Consider the following 11,040-nt stretch of genomic DNA (forward strand, 5'->3'; position numbering starts at 1 on the left):
TTGCTTGTTTTGATCTTAATACATGCACATGTTATGTTTGATGAAATGCTAAGCCTATGAATCCTTGCATTTATTATCATCTACTATCTCTTCAACTTGACTTGTAAGACATAACCCAACTCGAGTCTTGTTAGACCATGCATGTGTTAAGTAGGGAAGATTAAGTCGACTTGTAGGTGTTGTACAATCCAAGAGATTCGGCTCCGGACCCAAACTTTCCTAGGATTGTAAGATATAACCCAACTCAATCCATCACAACAATAATTGCTTGCTTATAATTTGAGAACATGTTTGTATGATCATATCCCATGAATCCCCTATGAACCCATGACACCCTAGTGCTTTTAATCAATTGTTTACACCCTTATTCCATTTACCTTGTTAGTTTATTTCCATTGCTATTTTAGTTTAGTAACCTTCTACATCAACCCAACTTGTGACACCCCTAGACACCGCTAGTAGCAATAGAAATCTTCGTTTTCAATACCCGTCCCTTGGGATCCGACCTTTACTTGCCTCTTTACTAATTTGTAGAGTTGTTTGTGAAGTATAAATTGTGTTTTGTATCGACCATTGACCAACGACCACATATGCTTAATTTGTGAACTAAATGGCTCCGATCAAAAAATGGCGCCGTTGTTGCAGGGACGGTGTTTAATTGATTTTAGATTTCTTTTGTTATTTTTAGTTGTGTCTTTTTCACCTTGGGGAAGTAAAACTCCTCAAGGTTTGTTCTAATTGTTTTCTAGTTGTTTGATATTTTGCATGTCTAGAAGGTTACAAAGAGATTTGTTACCTTTTGACCGTGAAATCGAAAGAACCTTGACGAATAATAGGAGACTTGTTAGGAGGAATTTGGGAAGTGTTGGTGAAGTTGTTCAACCCACTAGTGAGTTTGTCAATCCTTTCGCAATAGAAGGAGAAGAGAACCCATTAAACAATACCACACAAAATCCACCTACAATGCCTAAATTTTCGTCTCACTCTATACCCACCGAGGAGGATCTACCAAACGGTACTCCTACCCCACAACATCTTACCGGAAACTTTATTGCCAAGTCCGCCTTCATCCAACTAGTTGAGAGGAGCCAATTCGGGGGCATGCCAAGTGAGGACCCTCATTCTCATATGGAAACATTTTGTGATTATTGTGAAGCTATCTCTCAAACGGGCGTGACTCAAGACCAAATAAGATGGGTCTTATTTCCTTTTTCGTTAATCGGCACCGCAAAGCAATGGTTGAAGGGCCTTGATAAGGCCACCCTTGGAATAGATTCTTGGAAGAAGTTAGCTCTCGCTTTCTACAAAAAATTCTACCCACCGGAAAAGACTAATATGCTAAGAGCTCAAATTACGGGTTTTAAGCAAAGGGATGAAGAATCTTTGTATGAAGCTTGGGAGCGGTTCAAAGGTATTTGTCGCTCATGTCCTCACCATGGACTTAGCGAATGGTTTTTAGTGCAACAATTTTGGAATGGTTTATATGAAGATTCAAGGAACATTCTCAATATGGGATCAAATGGAATGTTCACCGAAGTTGATGACAATCAAACATGGAACAAGATTGAGGAAATGGCGGTCCATAATTCGCAATATAGTAGGCCTCGCAAGGCTACTAGAGGAAAGTATGAAGTGGACACCGTTACTCAATTGGGTGCTCAACTTAGTGCTCACATTGACACTATCAACTTGAAGTTTGAACAAGCTATGGCTAGACTTGAGGAAAACTCAAAATCAACAAAGCATCATGTCAATGCCTTGACGGCATCCTCATCAATCCCAAGCGGGATATGTGAGAATTGTGGAACCTTAGGTCATGATCAAGGAGAATGTAGGGGAACAACCGAGCAAGTTAATGCTTTCCAAGCTTACAAAAGTGGTACCCCTTATTCAAATTTTTACAATGAAAACACCAAGTTCCATCCAAATCTCTCATACAAAAGCCAAAATGTTCAAAACCCTCAACCAACATACACTCCACCACCCATGAGAAATCAAAACCAAAGACCCTTTTTCAATCAAAACCAAGGTTACCAAAATCAAAATCCATACAATCACCAAAATGACCAAAGTTTTGATGTCCAAAAAGCGGTCCTTCAAATGCAAAAAAATCAACAAGAATTTTTCACCCAAATGCAAAAAGATAGCCAAGCAAAGGATACCACCATCAACAACATTCTAGCTCACACCAAGATGTTGGAAACACAATTGACCCAACTAGCATCTTCGAACTCACAAAGACAAAAGGGGCAATTACCACCTCAAAGTAATCCCCTAGACATGAAACGGTTAGTGCCATTCACTTGAGAAGTGGTACAAGATATGAAGCACCAAAGAAGCAAGTTGAGGATGAAGTTGTGAGAGCTAGTGAGAATGAAGTTGTGGTGCAAAGTCCCAAAGAAAGGGAATCATCAAAAGGAGAAAGTTCAAAGAAAAATGAAGACAAAGCCAAAGAAAAGGAGCCCATTGTGATTAGACTTCCTTTTCCAAGTCGTCAAGCCAAGCCTAAATTTGATGATCAACTTGGAAAGTTCATGGAAATTGTGAAGAACTTAGAAGTCTCAATTCCTTTTACGGAATTAATCAATCACGTTCCGGCCTATGCGAAATACATGAAGGATATTCTCACAAAGAAGAAGTCAATCCGGAAACTTGAGACTATCGCCTTCACTAAGGTGAGTAGTGCCATACTTCAAGGGAGTTCACCTCCAAAGTTAAAGGATCCGGGAAGCTTCTCAATACCGTGTACCATTGGCGACACAACAATCAACAAAGCCTTATGTGATCTAGGGGCTAGTGTGAGTGTCATGCCGTACTCGGTGAGTAAAAGGTTGGGAATGGGAGAGCTTAAATGTACCAATATCACTCTTCAAATGGCCGATAGATCGACGAAGACACCGCTAGGGATATGGGAAGATGTCCCCGTGCGAATTGGGAAGTTTTTCATCCCGGTGGACTTTGTCATTGTTGATATGGAGGAAGATTCCAACATTCCAATCATCTTAGGAAGACCTTTCCTACACACCGTCGGTGCGGTGATTGATGTGAAACATGGAGAGCTCACTCTAGAAGTGGGAGATGAAAGCATAACTTTTAATCTTGACAAGACCATGAGAGCTCCTCGTTTGCATGAGCCATGTTTCATGATTGATCACTATAGCCGGAAAGATGAAAAGAAGAGATCAGAACTCCAATGGAGGAAGAAAGTTGAAGATGCTCCATTCAAAGAGCAAGTGAATTGTGACAAGGAGAGCTTGCAAAGCTCATCAAAATCAACCAAGGAAGAAGAAGATGGCCTCATTAGCCAAAAGAAGAATTTGGGAGAGTTGTCTCCATCCAAGCAAGAGATTTTCAATGATCAACTCAATGAAGTTTGTGGTCTTTGGGACGACGAATTTGAAGGGATCTTTAATCCCTACATTGGGCATGCCATCGATCATGATCAACAACAAGGACCAAGATCTATTGAAAGCCTCTACCACAACAATGAACAAGCTTTTAATTACTTCTTCGAGGTGTTGAGCAACATCAACAACACCTTGAACATGCCTCCTTGACATCTCATCAAGAATGAGAGTTTGGTGGAGTCCTCCCTAAACCACCACTTGTAAATATTTCTAACTCCCTAACTTACATTTAATTTTTGCATTGCATTTTTTGTCATTTTTGGATTTTATTTACCTTGATCAAAATAATTGTCATGAAAAGAGAGAAGTGAGGGAGGGACTAATGATTTTAATTAATGTGTAGTGATTTACCTTAGTGTGGGGATGGGAATTGCCTAGGCTATTCATGCCTTAGTAGTGCCCCCACAATGAAGAACACAAGAAAAGAAAGAAAGAAAGAAAGAATGTTAAGGAATGGGTTTGCGCAAGGATCCGTGTAATCAAAGAAGAATCCGAGCGGATTCTGAGAATCCGCCCGTCTGCAGAGATCCGAGCGTCCACTTCGAAGACGCCCGTCTTGGGCTGTGCAAAAATTGAAGAATTCTCTGTCATTAAGGAATCCGAGCGGATTCCCGGAAAAGACGCCCGTCGCCAGATCCGTCCGTCTCTCGGTAAAATCCGCCCGTCTTGAAGTCAAGAAAAACAAGAAAAATCTCTGGATGAGAATCCGTCCGGATTTCCCAAGAGACGCCCGTCCCTCGAAAAATCCGAACGGATTTCCCGAGAGACGCCCGTCTTTAGGCGGGATTTTTAAAAATTTGAAGCTTAAAAATCCGAGCGGATTGCGCCTAATCCGCACGGATCGTGCCTGCATCTTCGAGATTTTCGTTTCTTTAAATACCCCCCCCCCCACCTTCATTCATTCATTCATTCATTCATAAACACTACCCATAACACCAAAACCCTCATCCTCTCCATCTCAAACACAAAAACCCTCAACAAAATCACCAAAACAAAATCAAACCATCCTTCAAAACATCAAATTAATCACTCCATCTTCAAGAAAAATCAAAACCAAGCACAAAATCTTCACCTTTGAATTGATTTTTGTTCTCATAAAGGCAAAGCCTTTCACTTTCAAAATCGATTTGGGCATTCTACAAATTGAAGATTTTTGATTCTTTACTTGGTTTGTTCATCACATGGCAAGAACAAAGGGAGCAACAAAAGCAACAAAGGCACCAAAAGCAAAGGCTCTCTCTCAAAGGCAAAAAGCTCTACAAACGAAGAAAGCTTTGGCAATGGTGGTATCAACTCCAAGCTTGGAAGTGCAACAACCTCAACAAATTTCTATGGAAGCATCACCTTCAACTCCGGTAATTAATCAACTCTTGCATTATCCGGAGGTAACCTTCATTTCCGATGACCATAGAAATGCATTTGTTAAGTTTGCTATGAGACAAATTCAATCCACCAAATTCATATGCCAAGATGCCTTAGAGAAGCTAGGTGTCCTTGAACAAACAAGAGTCTTTTTCAATGCCATGGGTTTGAAGAAATTGTTTGAAATGGAAGAAGTAACATACCCCTCCCTTGTCTTGGAATTCTTAAGTTCCTTGAAAGTGACAAAAGTTGAGAATAGGGAAAATATTGAGTTTCGTCTAGCTAACACTAGTAGACGCATTTCCTTTCCGGAATTGGGTAGAATATTGGGTCTTAGCGATGAACCTAATTTCTATAAGCAATATGGTAAGTACGATCCCGAGCCTCTTTGGGAGGCAATCTCCGGGAAGAAGTTTGTAGATTTTAAAGCTTGTCGTGCTCTCTTGGTCCATCATCCGGGCATAAGAGTATGGCACAAAGTTGTGGGAAATACCATAATTGCTAGAAGAGACACCAATCATTTCACGGGACTCGATTTTATTCTCCTTGAATCAACTTTGAATATTGGAAGAATTCACACCAAGCCTTACAATTGTTTGAGGCTATTGGTTGATAGATGGCTTCATGTAGATAGTGGGAAGAAGGGTCAAACCGTAATTGTTAATGGCGGCCTTGTCACGGTCCTAGCTAAGCACTTTGATCCTAATTTCAATAAGGATGGCAAGTACAAGGCTAAGGATGGTGGCCATCTCATTGATATGTCCACCTTGATCAACAAGTTTAAGTGGGTTGTTCACAATTCCCTTGATACCAAGTATGGGTGGCTTACTAGTGAGGCTCGTTCATTCACTTTACCCGCAAAGATTTGCCGTCTTAGTGTCCACCGGACCAACTATTTACTTCCCCTAACCAAAGAAGCCGAGTACATCATTCAACAACAAAAGGGTGACCATGAGGCCCCCTCCTCTTCCATTGTTATACCACCTTACCCCTATGATTATGAAGAGTTCAAACCTCAAGGAATTGAAATTGGAAAAGATTATGTCACTCTTCTAATGCAAGCCATGCACAAGCAAGCTTATGAAGACCGGAAGAATGCATATCTAGCTCAATATCCTCCTCTCCTACATTTAGCTAGGCAAGGACTCCTTGATCCATCTTGTCCTTTGCCTAGTTGGGCGGATAGAGAAGCTTTATTTCCGGGTGCATCTAGGGAAGTGGTGGAAGATAATGAGGTTGTTGGAAATGATGAGGAGATTGATGATAATCTTGAAGAAGAAGCAAGTGGAGATGAAGAAAGGGATGGTGAAGATGGTGAAGATGATGATGAGGAAAGCAAAGAAGAAAGTGCCAAAGAAAGTGGCAATGAGACCACTTCTCATGAGGGAAGTGGTGATGATGATAGCATGATGGAAGACTAGCCTTGGAGATTCCTACTCTCCCACGGTTTGTCTATATCTCTTTGTATTTTATTTTCATTTTGATCATTGTTGGTTGAGTCCTAGCAACATCAAAGGACTCACACCTCGGTTCCTTTGAGGTGTTCTTTATTGTTCCCACTTTTGTAAAATCCAAAATGACAATCTAGTCTCATGCATAGCATAGCATGTGCATGAACTCCCCCATGCTTTGACATTAGCAATAGTGTCTTGCTTGGTTTGGGGAAGTTGATGCATACGCAACGGGAGGTAATTTAAATTATCCTCTCCGTCATAACAAAACAACATGCATCATGTAGAATAGCTTAGTGTAGAATTGCATTTAGCATAGAAATCATGCATCACTTTTGCATAATTTCCATCATTTTGGCCATTGAGGACAATGCCCATATTAGTGTGGGGATGGGAATTCTAACACTTAACTTCTATTCAAAAACCCATAAAAATTGAAAAATTTCAAAAATCATAAAAATTTGAAAAATTGAAAAACCAAAAACAAGTTCATTTCCTTTGTATATATAGTTTTGTATATATTGTGTTTGTTCATCCTTGTTCACTTTGATTGACTACGCCACATCCGAGACATGAGGATATTGAAGACCGCATGGTATGATCTTTCCAATCTCCTCTTTCCTCTTTATGTTAATGACTATGTGGCTTTATTTTGATTGATGCGGTAAAAACAATGTGAACCTAGGACTTGCACTTAGTTTATATGTCATACTAGTTGGTAGAAACATTTGCATTAGGATGTGTATATGTTAGTTGCATCATGGCATGTAGTTTGCATGTTAGAAAATTTTGCGAAACCGTCTATTTGGGAAGCTTGACAAGTGTATATAGGCCCTAGTAGATGCTTTTTGTTCTTAAGACTTTGCTTGTTAGAATACTTGTAAAACACCCTAGGATGTGTCATGCTAGTATCCTTTGACCCATGGTTTAAGGCCTAGTCAAGAGTACCTTGTGGTGTGATAACTCCTTGGCTACCGTTTATTCCAAGGTGACCCTTGAAACCATGCATACTTCTACCAATTCATCCATGTTCTACCACATTTTTGTCATCAAAGGGAATGGGCACAAAACAAAAATTATTCAAATTTGAGTTCAATGAAATGAAAAGAAAAGAAAAAGTTTGCAAAAATGCATCAAATGAAAAGAGGAGCAAAAATAGAACTCCTATGCTTCAAATACAAAGCACCCTCGTTACTAATTGGGGTGACTTTGAAAATGTTCAAAAAGAAATGCAAAAAGTTGTCAAGTATTGAAATGCCAAAAATCAAAAAGAAATGGCAAGAAAGTGTTCTCAAATGTCAAATGCTAAATGAAATTGGGGGGGAAAAACAAAAATGAAAGCAAACTCCCAAAAGTGAAACTCAAATATCTATCGATCCCTTTATCCATTGTATCCATTTTTGTGCATGGTAGAGAGGGGACGACCCTTCTTCTTGTCTAGGCAAGAGGGGGAATTCCGCGATCCTCCAGTGTTTCTAACACCATAGGGAGTCTACTCTTGACAAAAGCATTTAACGATTGAGGACAAAGGTACCCTAGCTTGACACCTTTTGGAGGTGATTTATTGGTATCCTTCTAGGCCTAGTAGTTTGAACAAATTGCATCTATGAAGGATTGTGTACCCTTGAATTGCTTCCCTTGTAGATAATTTCCGCCACTTAGATGAGGAAAGTGGCTATTCTTTTTGTAGATGCATCCATTATGTGTTTTTATGTGCTTAATGTTTGGATGTGTCGCCATTTTGGCAAGACCCACCTTGCCTTGCAAGAAGGCATCCTACCTCATGGTTGTCTTGTTGTGAGTTGAAGGGGCGGAGTGAGACCCGCTAATTGTCTCATATCGGCTATTATTATTAGGTTAGGTTAGTATTGGTCCTAGTCTTAGTCACCTCTTTACTCGGGACGAGCAAAGGTTCGGTTTGGGGATATTTGATGCGACCATAATTGGCGCATATTTAGCCCCCGAATTACCATTGTTTCTATGCTTTTTAGTGCTTATTTGGGTCATTTCTTATCTTTAGTTCTTTGTTTTGCATATTCTTTGAGATTTTGATCCCTTGGTAGGAAAGGAGTAAGAATCTTGCATTTTCATGGCAAAACGAGGCTAAATGGATCGTATTCAATGACCAAGCATCAAGGAGAGACAAGACTAGAAGGCCTTTGTACATAGCTAAGTAGAAAATCAATGTTGAGAAAGGATCCTTGAGTCCCCAAGGAAATCCCCAAGGATTCTATGAAGAAAAGGGAAGAAAAGAAGAAGGAATGACGCAGAGAAGAATCCGAACGGATCATCCACGATCCGTCCGTCCGCTCAATCAATCCGAGCGTCCTTACCCAGGATCCGCTCGGATCCCCCAGGCCCAATCCGAGCGTCTTCTGCCTCGATCCGCTCGGATCGTCCATGCCCCATCCGTCCGTCTCGACTCCGATCCGCTCGGATCACAGCACAGCACCGTTTTGTTCTTCAAGTCACGAAATGGAGAAGCCCTTCTCTCGGACAATCCCGGAGTCTCCTTGCTCAACTTAAAAAGTGTAATTACTAGTTTAGCCCTTAGTTAACCCTAATGCATCCTCCCTAATTTTCACTATAAATACCCCATTAGTCTAATTAGAGGAGCATGTTCTTCTAATCAATAATTAGAGTAGTTAATATCAATCAAATCTCTCTTCAATATTGTAATCAAATATTAATCAAGTTTTAATCCAAGTTTTAGTTCCTTAATCTCTCTCTTGTTCTTACTTTATTTTGGGTAATTGAAGATTATTTGGGTTATTATTGGGAGATTGACAACCTCTCAATCTAGGATTCAAGTACTTCTATTATTCTTGCTTTATTATTGGAATCATTAGTAGGTATAATCTCTTAATCCCTTTTTAATTATTGCTAATTACTTTCATTTATTCATCATGTTTCATTATGTTAGTATGATTGACAACCTTTCTAGCATGATCAATATGATAATGAGTGAGTAGTCTCTTAGCTAGGGTTTAATGGGTGATTAGGGGAAACCAACATGGGGATGATTCATGCTTAAATCAATATGCTTTCATATCTTATTTGCTTGCTTGTTTTGATCTTAATACATGCACATGTTATGTTTGATGAAATGCTAAGCCTATGAATCCTTGCATTTATTATCATCTACTATCTCTTCAACTTGACTTGTAAGACATAACCCAACTCGAGTCTTGTTAGACCATGCATGTGTTAAGTAGGGAAGATTAAGTCGACTTGTAGGTGTTGTACAATCCAAGAGATTCGGCTCCGGGACCCAAACTTTCCTAGGATTGTAAGATATAACCCAACTCAATCCATCACAACAATAATTGCTTGCTTATAATTTGAGAACATGTTTGTATGATCATATCCCATGAATCCCCTATGAACCCATGACACCCTAGTGCTTTTAATCAATTGTTTACACCCTTATTCCATTTACCTTGTTAGTTTATTTCCATTGCTATTTTAGTTTAGTAACCTTCTACATCAACCCAACTTGTGACACCCCTAGACACCGCTAGTAGCAATAGAAATCTTCGTTTTCAATACCCGTCCCTTGGGATCCGACCTTTACTTGCCTCTTTACTAATTTGTAGAGTTGTTTGTGAAGTATAAATTGTGTTTTGTATCGACCATTGACCAACGACCACATATGCTTAATTTGTGAACTAAATGGCTCCGATCACTTGTTTTGTAAATCCTTGACCTTATTTTGTGAATCCTTGACCTTATTTTGTGAATCCTGGACATTTACTATCTCAGGTTTTTATCCCTTTCCATAGTAACACGGAGCCGATGCATTGGTGGGCTTGTGTCTGTGATATAAAGCAGGCAAAAAATTTCATCCTTGACTCATGCGTGGCTGTTAATGTGGATCCTGACAACAAGCATGCCAAAGAGATTGTATGATTTTTTTTCCAAAATATTATTATTGCCTTTTCTTTTAAAAGTATACCCCAAAATATATTTTGATCTTGTTATTGCCTTTTCTTTTTCAGGTACATCATGTTTCAGCTATTTTGGGAGGGTCATATAATTCTTTGGAGTTCATGCACACGAACGAATTTGTCAATCTCAAAGTCCCTCAACAAACAACAAGGTACGTAAGCATGTATCTTTTTCCTTTTGTTAACAGATCAATAGTTATTATTTTGAGCTTGTTGATTTTAAACCATTTACTGTTTTTTTTGTCTAGTTATGATTGTGGAGTTTTTCTGTTGAAGTGGTTGAGTGCCTTGGACGATCATAGTTGGACCAAAAGTGAATATTTTGAGGTAAGTTCATTAGTACACGAAAATAAAGGTTTATCTTCTGAATCCCAGACATTGTTCAGTGAATCTTCAGAGCTTTTTTTTGCGGAACTTGGTCATTATAAGTGGTTTAAAATCATCAAGGTCTGAGATTCGCTGAACAAGGTTTGAGATTCACTGAACAAGGTTTGAGAATCACAAAACAAGGTTTGATATTCACCAAATAAAGATAGGTTCGTTGTCTATATACTTCATTAATATATGTCGCTCTTGGCAGAAATTGGCACAATATCGAAAATCGATCATCTTTGAACTACTTAGATGGGATAAAAATACTATAAAGGTACACTTCATTGTCTTAAAAATGATGTGAAGTTCATTTCTTCATAACTTTGGCGAATATTTCGTAAATAAGTCCATTGTACTTGTTTTTGGTTGTATAGGTGTTTAATTAAAGAAGACAATTGTCCGTGAAGTCATAATATGCAAAAGTGGGTCGAGGCTCCTGTAAAGATTGTTGCCTTCATCAATTCTTGTAAAGATATCTGATAGTTGTAAAGTCGTAATAAT

The 11,040-nt window shown here is 39.1% G+C and overlaps 1 non-coding gene across 1 annotated transcript; it reads right to left on the reverse strand.

Moving 5' to 3' along the window:
• Positions 1–1,335: 1,335 nt before the first annotated feature.
• LOC141593517 (small nucleolar RNA R71) lies at positions 1,336–1,442 on the reverse strand. The gene has a single exon (XR_012521595.1). It is a non-coding gene; the product is annotated as a small nucleolar RNA R71 (small nucleolar RNA).
• Positions 1,443–11,040: the final 9,598 nt, after the last annotated feature.

Source organism: Silene latifolia, chromosome 7 (genome assembly GCF_048544455.1).
Source record: "Silene latifolia isolate original U9 population chromosome 7, ASM4854445v1, whole genome shotgun sequence".
Lineage (NCBI taxonomy): Eukaryota > Viridiplantae > Streptophyta > Magnoliopsida > Caryophyllales > Caryophyllaceae > Silene > Silene latifolia.